This window comes from Lynx canadensis, chromosome B4 (assembly GCF_007474595.2).
Source record: "Lynx canadensis isolate LIC74 chromosome B4, mLynCan4.pri.v2, whole genome shotgun sequence".
Lineage (NCBI taxonomy): Eukaryota > Metazoa > Chordata > Mammalia > Carnivora > Felidae > Lynx > Lynx canadensis.
In genome coordinates, this window is record NC_044309.1 from 115,387,215 (window position 1) to 115,403,073 (window position 15,859).

General features: G+C 43.7%; 1 protein-coding gene across 3 annotated transcripts in view; it reads right to left on the reverse strand.

Moving 5' to 3' along the window:
- Positions 1-15,859, reverse strand: part of TMCC3 (transmembrane and coiled-coil domain family 3) — a 60,628-nt gene that overhangs the window by 19,186 nt on the left and 25,583 nt on the right. The window contains exon 1 of one of the 3 annotated variants that reach the window (XM_030323405.1): positions 4,459-4,581. The exons of the other annotated variants lie outside the window; for them this stretch is intronic. The gene's annotated coding sequence lies outside the window, so the exon portion shown is untranslated. Of the gene's footprint in view, positions 1-4,458; positions 4,582-15,859 lie in introns of those variants that run through there. 3 annotated transcript variants of the gene reach the window in all.

Consider the following 15,859-nt stretch of genomic DNA (forward strand, 5'->3'; position numbering starts at 1 on the left):
GCTAATCGGGTAGAACAGTCCGGTGCTCACTGCACTAGAGGTGGGAGAGAACGGAGCTGGAGTCCCCCAGTTCTTGAAGCAGGAACTTATGAATACGTTTCTTTCCCTCAGAAACTTAGATACCACAGTCTCTTCCACCACAAGGAAGGAAGGGCAAGGAGGAAAAAGAACCTAGTGCTTCTGAGCTTCCTATGTTCTCCAAAGAGCTGCAAAAGGGAAAAAAAAAAAAAAAAAAAAAAAAACCTCAAGAGATTTAAAGAACAGAAGTGATATCCAACTATTTATAGGTCTTTGCCTCTTTTTCCTATTCTTTGTTGTTTTTTAAAAATTTTTTAATGTTTATTTATTTTTCAGAGAGAGAGAGAGAGAGAGAGAGAAAAATGAATGAGTGGGGGAGGGGCATAGAGAGAAGGAGACACAGAATCCAAAGCAGGCTCCAGGCTTCAGGCTGTCACCACAGAGCCCAATGCGGGGCTCAAACTCATGAACCGCAAGATCATGACCTGAGCTGAAGTCAGACGCTTAACCACTGAGCCACCCAGCTGCCCTCCTCTTTGCTGCTTCTAACTGGACAGTCTCCTTGAACCACCACCACCAGCACCGTCATCTATTTCCAGTTCCAGAATCAACACAGACACCTATCAGAGGGGAACCTCTTAAGAAAATTCCAGCACAATGGAAAACAATGTAGCCAATAAAACGGAGGTGAATGTGAATGGGCTACACGGACAGCTATCCAAGTCTCATTGTTAGGGGAGAAAAGCAAGATGCACAGCTAGGTCTACACACGCTCATTTGTGCTTTAAAAGAGATAGAGTTTTGGGGTTTATATAAATATATACAAGCGTACTTTAGTTGTCTGGAAAATTTCCAGAAGGAAATCTCAGGAACTGTGAATGGTGGTTACCTCTGGGAAACAGGGTTGGGAATTTGGGGACAGTGATACTTTTTGTTATATATTGATTTCTGGAAGGGTCTGTTGTTACTCACTTTGATATTATTTTTAACAAAGTTCCCAGGGCTTGTACCCTCAAAGTCAGACTAATACGCAAATACCTTTAACATTTCATTAGCACTCTCAAGATACTTTCCTGCTCACTCCTCTTAGGCCCTATGATTTTACTAATAGCAAAATAACATATTTTTTTAAAAATAGCAAAATAACTGACCTCAGTATTCATGATAGTAAGTCGAAGAGAGTCACAGAGTGACTACTGGTGACTGTTTGCATATATACAGCTCATGTGACTCCTGAGGGCTAGACTGCTTTATTTGTGACTCTCAATTTTTTTTTTTTTTTTTGAGAAAGAGCGTACACAAGCGGGGGAGGGGCAGAGAGAAGAAGAGACACAATCCCAAGCAGGCTCTGCATGCAGAGCCTGATGTGGGGCTCAAACTCACGAATCCTGAGATTCACGAAACCTGGGATCAAGAGTTGGACACTCATCTACCTGTACCACCCAGGCACCCCCGTGTTCTCAATTCTTAAAGTTTGGTTTTGCCCTTCAAAAATGGTTTCTGTAACAACTACGAAAAGCAGTAAGGGTATCTCCTTTAGGTTAAAGTGTCTCAAGGGCCAAAATAGGTGGCCCTACTATTTCAATGTAAAAACATTTTCGATGGCTCCAGGATTTAAACAAAGCAATGCTGAAATCAGATTACAAGATATATTTAAAATGTTCATAATTTAATGAATTCTTAAAACATTAAAAATTGTTGGGGCGCCTGGGTGGCACAGTCGGTTAAGCGTCCGACTTCAGCCAGGTCACGATCTCGCGGTCTGTGAGTTCAAGCCCCGCATCGGGCTCTGGGCTGATGGCTCGGAGCCTGGAGCCTGTTTCCGATTCTGTGTCTCCCTCTCTCTCTGCCCCTCCCCCGTTCATGCTCTGTCTCTCTCTGTCCCAAAAAAAATAAATAAATGTTGAAAAAAAAAATTAAAAAAAAAAAAAAAAAACACATTAAAAATTGTTTGCCACATGCTCTAGAGACCCAGAAATTCCATTCCTAGGACCAAATGCTCATGTTAAGAAAGTGTATTAAAAATATTCATAGCGGGGCACCTGGGTGGCTCAGTTGGTTGAGTGTCCAACTTCAGCTCAGGTCATGATCTTGCGGTTTGTGGTTCGAGCCCCGCGTCGGGCTCTGTGCTGACAGCTCAGGGCCTGGAGCCCACTTCAGATTCTGTGTCTCCCTCTCTCTGTCCCTCCCCTGCTCATGCTGGGTATCTCTCTCTCTCTCTCTCTCTCTCAAAAGTAAATAAACATTAAAAAAAAAATTCACAGCACAGGGGCATGCACTTTCAAATGTTCCCTCTGTAAAGAGAGCTTTCTTACTATTCTTCCTTTCTAATCTTCTACTCTAAGAAACTTTTGCCTGCTGCTAAAAAAAAAAGAAAAAAATCATAGCCACAATGTTCACAACAGAAAACCACCACCACCCAGAAATAACCCAAAGGTCTATAGGCAACAGAATGAATATATATACACTGTGTGCATTTGTTACATGGAAGGAGATGAACCATAGCTACAATGTACAATTAAAATAGATCAACCTTAAAATAATCAAGTGGAAAAAACTACATGCAGTACGAATACTACTTTCTAAAGTTCAAGCACAGGCCAACACTTATTTAGGTATAAACACACAGGTGGTAAAATGACGAAGAAAAAGCAAGAGAATGGTTAACACATACCTTAGGACAGCCAGACCTCAGGCTGGGGGCAGAGGGAGAGGCAGGGGTTGTGATGGAGGGGATATGCAATCCCGGAAAAGGTCATGGGATCAAGTTCAATTTCTTACCCTTGGTTTTAGGTGCAGGAGTGTTTCATGTTATTTTTTAAATGCAATCTTTTATGTTTAGTATTTCACAATCTATAAACATTTAAAAAATAAAAGCCATGGAGTAAGTTACACCGTGTGATAAACTCTTTGTGGGTGTGTATCGTTTAAGTTATACATTGAGTGACATCTATCTTTTAATCCTTTTGGTCTATCTCTGGTTCTATGCTTAACTCTTGGGTAATAATGTTTAAATCTAAATTTGAGGACCTGCTTAATGTGACCTGAACTTAAAGGCCTCCTAGCCATCCCAGGAGGGGGTCCTGACTTGGTCCTCCGGGTCACACCCAGCAATGTAAAGGGTATAGTCTAGAAAAAGAGAGAGAGAAAGAGAGAGAACGTACACGAGACCAAATTTCCCTCAGGCTACAGACGAACCCCCAGGCAGCCTGCAAACCACCCTTGTCTGCGCTTGAGACGACTCCTCTGTCAGCTGCAGGACGGCAATCAGGAGGAGGCAGAGCCGGGAGGGGCCTGCCCACATTGAGGAGGCTTCTCCAGAACAGCCTGGTAGACCAGCAGCTGGCAAGAAGAGACCCCTTCCTACATCCTCTTGAAGAGCGGCCGGCGGCAGCAGCTGTACCCAAACTGTACGTGACTGTTGCACTCACTATGCTGGGAGGCTACTAAGATGCTTTGTTGTTAGAATAGGCTCTCCAATTTTTTTTTTTTTAATAACAGAAATTTAATCTTCAAGATGCAAAAGATCAAATGATAAGCAGCACACTCCTCCAACTTTCCACACCCCTCCTCCATCACCAACTGTTTCTTCCCAAAGGCTAGGGATCATTATCAACAGTAAGCCCACCTTTGGAATATTCTAGATCAACCTTTGAGACCAAACTAATGTGTTCAAATAGTTTAATGTCCAGGAATTGAAACGGTATAGGCATTTGGTAGCAATGTACAGAAACCTTCCGTGGCCCAGGCACCCATACAAAGTCACAAATTGAATACAATTTCCCAGGAGATCGGGCAGCTCACAGGGGCAGAGCTCGGGTGACATGAACGTTCTCCAGCCCACAGGGAGCCCTGCATCCATCACCACGGGGTGGTGTCCCAGGACAGCAGGAGGCGCCCTGCCTACAGACCTACACTTCCCTTCCCACTGCTGCTTCCTCTCCCGGCCCACAGCCGCCACACCCATCTTTCTCATGGGGCACTGACAGTGGCCGACACTGTCACACAAAATCTGTTTTATGGAGTCTGAAGTTTTCAGGAAAGGGAGGATTCAAGGATATCCACTTTCCAAAAGAGCCAAAGTCAGGATACAGAGTTAGACCCAACTCAGTCTGGGTAGAGCCAGGGGAAGTGGATGGAGAACCAGCTCGCTTCGGCCAGGAGCTGGCACACTCAAACACCGCGTGTATTTGCTCATTTCTTAAATCACACAGGCTGGGTTTACATTCTTAAAGGCCCCGGCGAGACGGTTTGGTGGTTCAGGAATTTAGGCAGTTTAAATACCTAGAAAGCCGCTGGGCAATTAGGGAGGATTTGGGGCAAGCACAAAAATAATTTGTATTTCTTTTAAGCACCTCATAAACCATTAATGACCACAAAGCTCTACAGTATATATTTACACAGGCTGCCTGGAATGGGAGAGCGGGTGAAGAGACTTACCGAACACCACACGACAAATCGGAGGGCAGAACAGGGTCAGCAGCCTGCTCACCTTCCTGCCCGAGAGGCATCTGAGGCTGTAAGGCACACGGGCTTGATACTCCGACAGCACCTACCATATGACTCACCCCGGACTTTGGAGATACTGCTCACATATCTGAGTAGTCCTGTGCTTGTCTCAGGGAAACTCCACGCCCTGCAGTGGGACCGATCCAACTGCCAGCAATAATATACTGTGTTCAAGCCACTGCTGGACAAGTGGGCTCTTTGTGCTGCCAGAAGAGGCACATTCTGTATCGGGGGGGGGGGGGCAGACAAGAAGGGGGTCCTGTCACCACACAGCCCGGGGATGGCAAGAGGACCCCAGAAGACCTCAGTCTGGCGCTCCTGGTTTACTGACGAAGAAATGGGCTCAATTCAACACACTCTGGGAAGAGCCAGGGCAAAGGGGTGAACTGAGCACAAGAAACACCAACATGAACGATCGCGGAGCAAGCAGTGAGTGGCTCCAACGCCGAGGGAAGGGCAGTCGCCGGGATGAAGTGAGGAGTCAGGAGACTCTTTCCTCTGTCGCCTCATTCATGAGACAGATGCTCACTGGTGCCTCTGAGTGTCAGGCACAGCAAGGCGTGCTGGAGTTGTAAGGGGACAGTCCCTCCCTTCCCCCACTCTCAGTCTGGCGGCCAGGAAAGCACTGACAGCCTGTGATGAGCGCCCTGGGTGTACCTGTTGCTTTAAGGCAGCACTTGGGAAGGGGAGCCCAGGGGGCAGCGAGGAAGGACAGGGAAAGGGACGAGGTGGATACAAGGCAGGAAGAGACTTGTCAATCAAAAGGTGCTTCAGGTAAAGTGAGTTCCGAACCGGTCAGCCAGACAGCAGGTAAGGATTTGGAGGACTCAGGGCAAGGTGGAGAAGGCAGAAGAACCGGGCTGGCAGAACAGAGATCAGACCTTGAGAGTTCCCTGAAGTCACGCTAAGGTGTTAGGATTTCATCCAACAGGCCATGTGGCAGTTGCTAAAGGGATTAGGAGGACCAGACCTTGGCTTCAGACAAGTCGTTCTGAGAAGCAGAAGGGAAAACACGCTTGGTGCAACAGACTGGAGCTTGCTGTAGGCATCTAAGGCAAGAGTCGGTGAAGGCTGGACAGTGGTAGTGGGGAAGGAGGGCAGAGCACCTGAGGTACACCAAAGAGGCAACATCAAAAGGATGTGCCACCAACTGGATGTGGAGATTAAAAGGGAGAGTCAAAGAAAATCTCACTTCTTTTGCATTCGTTCTGGTGGCCAGGAAGATCATTTACAAGACAGAAAAACTGGGGAGAGGCAGCAGGAGGAGACTGGGGGCAGAGGATGGATGTGAGGTTCCTGTGGGCCATTCAAGCACAGATACCTAGATGGACGCTCAGAGAAAGGCAGGGCTAAAGAAACAGAACTGGAGCCTATTGGCGACAGCGTCTGGGGGGCCAGTTACTGACGGGATATGCATGGACTTTAAGGTCCAGCGGAACTGATCACATCCTAGCTGCCATCTAGTAGCTTGGAGTAGCTTGGATCTTGCCTTAAACTAAATGTTAAGTCAATACCATACGTTTAATATAAGAAGAACATATTTTCTTTGCTGAATGCACTTGGCCTATTCTAACTCTTAAGCTTGCCTATTCTAACTCTACTAACTGCCATCTAGCTGCCATCCATGTGACCTTGGGCGATGAAGTTAATGTTCTTGAGACTCTAGTCTCATCTGAGGAAATTCCTCCTAGAAATTAATGAGATCAGAAAAAGAACTTGATGTCATACCAGACACAAGATATTCCTTATTTTTCTCTTGCTCTCTCGTGATCATACACTGGCTCTTATTACGATAACTCAAGTACTAACCCCTGCAACGGATTACAAGCTTCCCTGCTGTCAGTCATTTGTCTTTAAATCCCCTTGACCTTCCTTGTATGAAAAGATTCTCAAATATTTGAATTGCCATAAGCCACAAGAAAAAATCAGGCCAGCATGGTCAGAGGACCAGGGGTTTCCTGCCCTTCACATTAAATAACTAATGCAAAGATCTCAAAACTGCTGTGTGGCTTAAGTGGTATTGATTTAATTCTGTGTTGGGGGCAGGGTGTGATGGAGGACAGAGACACTGGGGTCTGGAAAAGAGACAGAATGTTGTCAGTATAATAAAGCCTAGTCAACAGAACTTTACTCTTTACGTAAAACTATACTGTAAGATTTCAGAGGAAGAGTGTCTACCAAAGTTAATATTGCATAATAAGCTTCTATCCTCTGGCTCTGTTCAAGTAAAAGTCTTAAACAAATGTTAAAGATAAATCTAGCAAATGGATCTTGCCTTAAACTAAATGTTAAATCAATACCATACTTTTAATATAAGAAGAGTATATTTTCTTTGCTGAATGCATTTTGCCTATTCTAACTCTTAAAATGAACATCTTAAATTACAATAAGATTTAAAAATCAGACCACTATGGCATACAGAATTCAATTCCACATAGCCAAGCTCATTCATTTTTCCTCTGGGTTTTGACTTCAAATTTGGGCTCCAATTTGTCTTACCTATTTTTATGGCTGTCTTCCTAGTCTGAGAACACCTTGGTCACTGGATATTTTATGTTATCTCCAACTTACTTGCTAAAAACACATTCACAATCACCTCTTCCTCCCTTCCTAGTCCTTCCCTGGCAGCTTCAGATATCCACTCTTTCATCCATGGCCCAGCTCTGCATACCTACTTCAGGTGTGTGTCCCAGTCATAAATATCTAAAAAAAAAAAAAACAAAAACAAAAACAAAAAAAAAAACCCAAAAACCAAAACAAAAATAAAAACAAAAACAAAAAAACCTCTCTCAAGTTTCTAATGTGAAATTACTTGACAACTACCTTGAGGCTATCTAGTCATTTGGTTCACTTACTAATTTTGATTAAAAATAGAGAATGATTCAATTCAGAGCTATAGACTTCAGAACTTGTTTTACTCCTGGCTGTCTTCCACCTGCCCAGGTGTGGCTCAGCTGAAGCATGACCAGTCTGAGAGGGCACTTTGGTCCCTGAGTGCTGAGAAAGAACACATACTCACTCTCCAACATGCCACCTCTAGCCTGAGGCTCTTGCTGCTCCCCGACTGTCTGGACTCTGGATGGCTCCTTTTAACTCACAACCCACCTGGCCATCCCTCTTAGCCAGCTGTAAGGTTTCAAACTCTTACTGACATATAGATCCAGGACACCTCTTCATTCTTCTCTGCCTTGAATAGATTTGAATTTCCCAGACTTGAATAAATTCAACTAATTTTCTGGGTCTAAAAGATCCCCTCCTATCTTGCTGCCAGTAGGAGGCAAAACGAAGGCAGGTAGATGGCCAGATTAGATGGCATCTGCCACTAAACCAGCAACATCCCCAGGCCACAGGGCTCCTGATTTGTGTTAGTTATCTCTCAGACACTAAGGACACGCACACAGTCTGGGCCAGAAGACTACTGAAAAGTAATTCTTTTAATTTAAACATTACCTTGAAACACACACACACACACACACACACACACACACACACACACAAACTAGACTGTGACTTGCATCAGAGGTTATGTAAAATGAACAGCATCTCATCACCATGATGCTTCACTCACAAGTGCCCTACAAGATCTACCAAAGGAGCAGCACCATACCCAGGAACAGGCCATGGCTTTCTCACAGTATATGATGCTCCAAGATCGTCTTACTTTCTTCAGAACCCAATTCAGGTTCTGGGACCTCATGTGACCCAAAGAATTCTATTGGCAAATTCAGGGTTATTTGCTTTACTAAGCTATTTCTCTATTTTCCTCTCCCAGGGAACACCTTAAATACCTTTTAATTTTTTTTTTAAGGTTTATTCATTTTTCAGAGACAGAACGTGAGCAGGGGAGGGGCAGAGAGCGAGATACAGAATCTGAAACAGGCTCCAGGCTCTGAGCTGTCAGCACAGAGCCCAACACGGGGCCCGAACTCACAGATGGTAAAATCATGTCCTGAACTGAAGTCAGATACCTAACCGACTGAGCCACCCAGGCATACTCCTTAAATACCTTTTAAATTCTTGTCTTTATGAAATATCTCTACTCATCCCTCCAACCAGAGGACCTGAGGTACGTCTCAGGTTTTGTGTAAGTAGACAAGGACAGTTAGCTCCTCTCCTGCTCTATTAGAATAAACTGGGACAGGAAAGTCTTTTGAAAATCAAAGATTTCACCAGTTAAATTGATGAAACCTTTGCAAGGGCACTGTATTCCCATCTTTCCTTATTTAAAAGACACATACCCCTTGACTCAACAATCTCTCTTTTAGAAATCTATCCATACATGGTTACAGAAAAAAGATGTACAAAAATATTCAGTACAGTATTACAAAGCAAACAAACATGGAAAAAACCATCACCCTAGAAGGCACTTAAATTGTATATCACTAGGAGACTGGTTAAATAAATAATGGATATGTATGTTTTGTGTAGAAAACATTTATGTAAAAATACATAAGAAACATTAACAGTGCTTATCTCTGGGTTAAAAATTCTAAGTTAGAACATTTTCCACCTTACGTCCTTTATGAGATTTTTCTCCTATAAACTTGCACTTTTTTAGAAGTTTATTTATTTTCAAAGAGTGAGAGCGAGAGAGCAGGGGAGGGGCAAAGAGAGAGGAAGAGAGAGAATCCCAAGCAGGCTCTGCACTGTCACCATGGAGCTGACACAGGGCTCGAACTCATGAACCATGAGATCATGACCTGCACCGAAATCAAGAGTGAGCCACCCAGGCGCCCCTAAACTTAACACTTTTTTAAGTTAAGCTAGTTAATAGGGGAGAAAAGTAAACCTTCATAAATTCAGGCTTACACCAAAGTTTTACTAAACTCTTCATTTTAACAATGTTATTCCATCTTTGTTAAACAGTAAATAGAACAAACAAGGCACAAAACTCTACAAAGCAGATACACATTAAAATGTGTTTGCTCCAGCAGCTAATGATTTCATCGTTAAAGTTTAGGAATTTTGTCTTAGAGTCTCAGAAGATCAGTTTTTTTTTTTTTCCTCAAGCACCTGCTGTATGAGTTACAGACCCTTTTTTAAACTAAATGGCTTGATTTAACCACAGAACTTGTGCTAAACATGTGTTTACACTTAAAATCGGTTTTACTCTGGAAATTGGGGTGAGACTGGGGAGAGAAGCCCACAATGTTTGTCAAACCTAAAAAGAGGGGGGCCTGAGTGGCTCAGTCCATGAAACATTCGATTCTTGATTTCGGCTCAGGTGACAATCTCACAGTTCATGAGATCAAGCCCTGTGTCCCTGCATCCGGCTCTGTGCTGACAGCATGGAGCCTGCTTGGGATTCTCTCTCTGTCCCTCCCCTGCTCGCTTGCTCTCTCTCAAAATACATTTAAAAACAAAAACATGGGAATGCAAGCTGGTGCAGCCACTCTGGAAAACAGTATGGCGGTTCCTCAAGTAACAATAGAACTACCCTATGACCCAGCAATGGCACTACTAGGCATTTATCCACCGATACAGGTGTGCTGTCTCAAAGGGACACATGCACCCCCATGTTTATAGCAGCACTATCAACAATAGCCAAAGTATGGAAAGAGCCCAAATATGTCCATCAATGGGTGAATGGATAAAGAAGATGTGGTAAATATATATACAATGGAGTATTACTCGGCAATCAAAAAGAATGAAATCTTGCCATTTGCAACTACATGGATGGAACTGGAGGGTATTATGCTAAGTGAAATTAGAGAAAGACAAAAATCATATGACTTCACCCATATGAGGACTTTAAGAGACAAAACAGATGAACATAAGGGAAGGGAAGCAAAAATAATATAAAAACAGAAAGGGGGACAAAACAGAAGAGACTCATAAATACGGAGAACAAACGGAGGGTTACTGGAGGGGTTGTGGGAGGGGGATGGGCTAAATGGGTAAGGGGCACTGAGGCATCTACTCCTGAAATCATTGTTGCACTATATGCTAACTAATTTGGATGTAAATTTTAAAAAATAAAAAATTAACTTAAAAATAAATAAATAACAACAAAAAAACAAAAAACAAACCCGGGGCAGCTGGGTGGCTCAGTCAGTTAAGTGTCTGACTTTGGTTCAGTTTGTGAGTTCAAGCCCTGCATTGGGATCTGTGCTTTCAGCCAAGAGCCCCCTTCAATCCTGTCCCCCCCTTCTCTCTCTCCCCTTCCCTTGCCTCACATGTGCTCTCTCTCTCCCTCTCTCAAAAATAAACTTAAAAAAAAAATTTTTTTTAAAACCCTAAAAAGAAATACACACACACCCTCAAATAAGGAAAAAAAAAAAAAAAAAAAAAAGACGGATGCCCAGGCACTTTTATAGGACTTACAATATCTTTGGGTCTGGGAGTCCAATTTCTATATTTTTAACAAGTTCCCCAGGTAATTCCTATGATGATGGTACTGTCTCGTGCACACTGGGTGTAACTATGCTTAGCAAACACTGTCTTATCCAATGGAAACAACACAGCATAGAGTCGAAAATTCTGTGAATTCTGCACAACTCCAAGATTTTAAAGCAAGTAACTTTTACAAAAAGCAATGTGGAGTTTGGAGAACCCTCCAAACCCTGCCATCAACCCACATCTTTGGGCTTATTTGTGGTGGTCACGGGCGACATGTGGAAGGGCTATCTTTGGGGCTAGGAGTGAGCTTGAGTAGTACAGACCAGTGTTTCTCAAATTATGGCCACAATCACCTGACTCCTGGGCCCGCCTAGACCAATGGTGCAGGGGCAGAACCTGGGGGTCTGCATCCAACCGTCTCCTTTCTCCCTCCCATCTCCACCCACCTTCTTACAACCAAGTCAAGTTTCCTAACTACTAAGTTAGTCTGGTATTTCCTGAACATCTGATTGTAAGTCACCTTGGGCCCCTGCTATGCCAGTCCCACCCCAGACCTAGAGAATCAAAATCTCTAACAGAGGTTCCGTGTGTTAAACCAGGGCCCCAAGTTAATCCCATAAACAGGGAAGTTTGGGACACACAAATTCAGGTCAAACTCATCTGAAGATAAAGAAACCAAGGTCCAAGGAAGTTAAATAATTTCCCCAAAGACTTAACACCTGATTAATGATTGCCGGGACACAGAAAACCTGGTGAGCTCATTCTTTGCTCTTATACCAATACTACTTATTAATGTTTATCATGAGTACCTGTGTGGTTTCTGATTCATCATGGTGAGGCTGTAAGTGACTCATGAAGTCTGAACCCAGGGAGCATGTCGGAACATCTACCTGCTCTTTGGAGTTTTTCCACTTTCAATGTCAGGATGAGGAGAAATATAAACACAGCACATCTGATAAAAAAGCAAAGACAGTCCTACACATTCATAACCGGGGAAGAGGATTCGAAATTCTTGCTATTTCTTTGCCAAATATTAGAACCTTTAGCAAAAAGGTCTCTAACAAATTACAACACTTTCGGTCAGAACATCAGCCTGCACCTTGCTGTGGGAGAGCACAGAGGGCGTCTCCTACCGAGATTCTACAACCTTATCCTGGAACCCGTACCTCTACACCCATCAACGAGGAACAGGGATGGAAACAAGACCCCCAGCTTGGAATGCACACAGCAAGCTTTAATTCAGGGGGCGTTCAATCGAGTTATAATTGCCTCTAATTGGCCCTCCCACACAGTCTCACAATTTACAGCTGTAATCAGTTGCACAAAGAATGAGCTAAATTTCTTTTCTACCTTTGAAATCAGAATCCTCTCCGGTTAGGTTCTTACCATTACTGTTTTGATTTTTTTTTTTTAATATACCAAGATATAAAAAAGGATGAATGAAGATGCAGGCAGATCTTTTGGAAATAAGCACTGATCCCTATGACCTAATGATAACCCGGTGGGATTCAAATTTGCAACAGAGACTGATGCCAATTCGGGGAAATGTTTCGTTCCAGGGCACGCCATCCAAAAAAACACATTCATCTGGTCAGACATTTTCCATACTCTGATTTTTATCTTTCTTGGCATGCTCGACTCTTCTCTAATAAAGTCACAACCCTTTGTTGCCATGGAACCCAATCAGACATGGAGCCTGTTACTATGACTTCCCTGCAAGTCTAAAAAAAGACCCAGTGACCAAAAGAACAGCCCTTTCTTGAAAGAAAGAAAAGAAAAGAAAAGAAAAGAAAGAAAGAAAGAAAGAAAGAAAGAAAGAAAGAAAGAAAGAAAGAAAGAAAGAAAGAAAGAAAGAAAGAAAGAAAGAAAGAAAAAATGTATTTCCAAGGCAAAGAAGCTCCAAAAAATGACCCAACCCTTTCATACCCATTGAAGTTTAAGATTTTATGCAGGCTAACTTGAACTCTTGAGCCAAAGCTCAGCCAGTGTTTTATAGAAAAATTTTCAGCTGGGTCATTCCATAGAAGACAATTTTATAAATAAGTACCTGGCAAAGAGGGTAACTCTTCTTAGGATTTTTTTTTTTTAATTTCTAGGCAAGCTTCCTGAAATTTGAGTAGCTATTTAGCAAACATATGTCAATCAGCAGCAACCAAACTGCAATATTCATTTCCATCGATACTTAATTTTAGCCAAATGCTTATTATTTCTCTGTGAAGAAAAGATAAGCAAAACAGTACAATCGACCCTGTGTTCAGTCATATCTGGAGCTGGGCTAAACCTGTAGAGAAAAACATGAGACGAACAGCAGAGCCACTTATGGAAAGTGAATTAACATTTGCTGAGCGAGTACCAGGAGCCAGGCGCTTTTATGTCACCGTGGGAACGCTGCAGCAGAGGCAGTTGGTATCTCTCTCTTACAGATAAGGTACCAAGGCTCGGGGAGCTTAATGGCTTGTTCCAGCTGCGATGCTCCAATAGTGTCTGCCTCCCAAAGCCAAAACAATTCATTCATTAAACCAACATTTACTTTTGGCCTCACAGGTGCTATGCATTTTGTTAGGCTTCTTGTTCCTTACGAGGGAATCTGCAGGCTGTAAAGCTTGTCTGTAAAGAGGACATGGGAGTCTATGTGTAGTGTTCGGGCTGTACCCATTTATACTCCCCACCCTATCTGCCCGGCAGCAGCTAACCCTTGGGAGAATCAGGAGTAAATGCCCCGGCCAATTACATGTGATGACAAGGGGCCGGACACCTACTACCATCCCTCAAAAGGCTGGCTGCTGACGAAGCCTCCCCACCTCAGCTCTGCAGTGAGAAGGACCCTGACGCTCCAGGCACCTGTTCTTGTGCACTTTGAGCAAGGAAGTACAAGCCGCACTATACACACTCACAACTATTCTATCCAACACTGGTTTGGGATGATTGGCTTTGACAAATGACTAGTAAAGAAGGAATAAGGAATGGGGGGGGCGCCTGGCTGGCTTAGTCGGAAGAGCACGCAACTCTTGATTTCAGGGTTGTGAGTTCAAGCCCCACGTTGGGAGTAGAGCTTACTTTTCAAGAAGGAATATGTAAAAGTATGGAAGTTAATTTAGAAGTTATATTATTAATTATACCAGCCTTTTCAGCTAGAGATATTTCACTTATTTCCTCATATAATGAATACAACTACTTTGATTAAAAGAAATTTCAAAGGGGCACGCCTGGGAGGCTCAGGGGGTTAAGCGGCTGACTTCAGCCCATGTCATGATCTCACAGTTCATGAGTTTGAGCCCCGCGTCCGGCTCTGTGCTGACAGCTTGGAGCCTGGAGCCTGCTTCAGACCCTGTGTCTCCCTCTCTCTCTCTCCCCCACCCCTCTCAAAAAAAAACATTAAAAATAAAACTTAAAGAAATTTCAAGGGTTGCCCGGGTGGCTCAGTCAGCTGAGCATCCGACTCTTGATTTCGGCTCAGGTCATGGTCTCCGGGTCTTAGGATAGAGCCCCGCATCAGGCGCGGCGCTGAGTGTGGAGCCTGCTTAAGATTCTCTCCCTCTGCCCCTCTCCCCTATTTGCTCTCGCTCTCAAATAAAATTTAAAAAAAAGAAGAAGAAAGAAAAATGAAATTTCAAAGACCAACACCACAGCACAGAGAGACACCACTTCACACCCACCAGAAAGACTATCATCAGAAGACTGGTTGTAAGCGGCACCGGTGAAGACGTGGAGAAGTCGGAGCCCTCGTGCACTGCCCGTGCCATGTAAACCGGAGCGGCTGCTGGGGAAGAACACTCTGGCGGTTCCTCAAAAGGTCAAGCACAGAACTACCATGTGAGCCAGCAAATCTACGCCTAGGTAGGTACCCGAGAGATAGGAAAGCATATGCCCATGCAAAAACCTGCACACACACGTTTACGGCAACACTGATCCTAAGAGCCCGACCTGGAAACAACCAACCCAAATGTGCACCAGCTGATGAGCGGATAAACAAAATGTATGGTGCAGCCACACGACGGAAGATCATTTCGCAACAGAATGAAACGAAGTGCGGACGGAAGCCACAACACAGACGAACCTTGGAAACTTGATGCCGACTGAAAGAAGGCAGACACAAAAGACCATGTGACATCTGATTCCATTTACAGAAAGTGTCCACAACAGGCAAATCCAGAGAAACAGAAAGTAAATTAGGGCTGGCTTGGCCTGGGGATTTGGGAGGGAGGAAATGGAAAGTGATTGCTAATGGGTAGAGAGTTTGTTTTGGGGGCAATGAAAATGTTCTGAAATTGATTATGGTGGTGACTGCACAATTCTGCAAATATACTAAAAAACCATTAAGTCTACACTTTTAAATGAGTGAACTGTATGGTATGTGAATTATATCTCAATAAGGCTGTTATTTAAAAGAACAAAAAAGAGGAAAAAAAACAACCAGTTTTTTGTCTGTTCTGTTTTTGGTTATCCTATTAAGAAAAAGACCAAGGGGCGCCTGGGTGGCTCAGTCGGTTAAGCGTCCGACTTCAGCTCAGGTCACGATCTCACGGTCCATGAGTTCGAGCCCCGTGTCGGGCTCTGGGCTGATGGCTCAGAGCCTGGAACCTACTTCCGATTCTGTGTCTCCCTCTCTCTGCCCCTCCCCCGTTCATGCTGTGTCTCTCTCTGTCTCAAAAATAAATAAACGTTAAAAAAAATTTTTTTTTAAAAAGAAAAAGACCGATGCCTGGGTGGCTCAGTCGGTTAAGTGTCTGACTTCAGCTCAGGTCATGTTCTCATGGTTCATGAGTTCAAGCCCCACGTCAGGCTCTGTGTTGACAGCTCAGAGCCTGGAGTCTGCTTCAGATTCTGTGTCTCCGTCTCTCTGCTCCTCCCCTGCTTGCTCTCAGACCCTCGTGCTCTCAAAAATAAATAAACATTAAAATAGAAAAAAGAAAAGAAAATAGCCCAAATGACAAGACCACCTGACAAAGAAAACAGCCCAAACAAGATGGTCTGACCTTGGACAAGCCTCTGG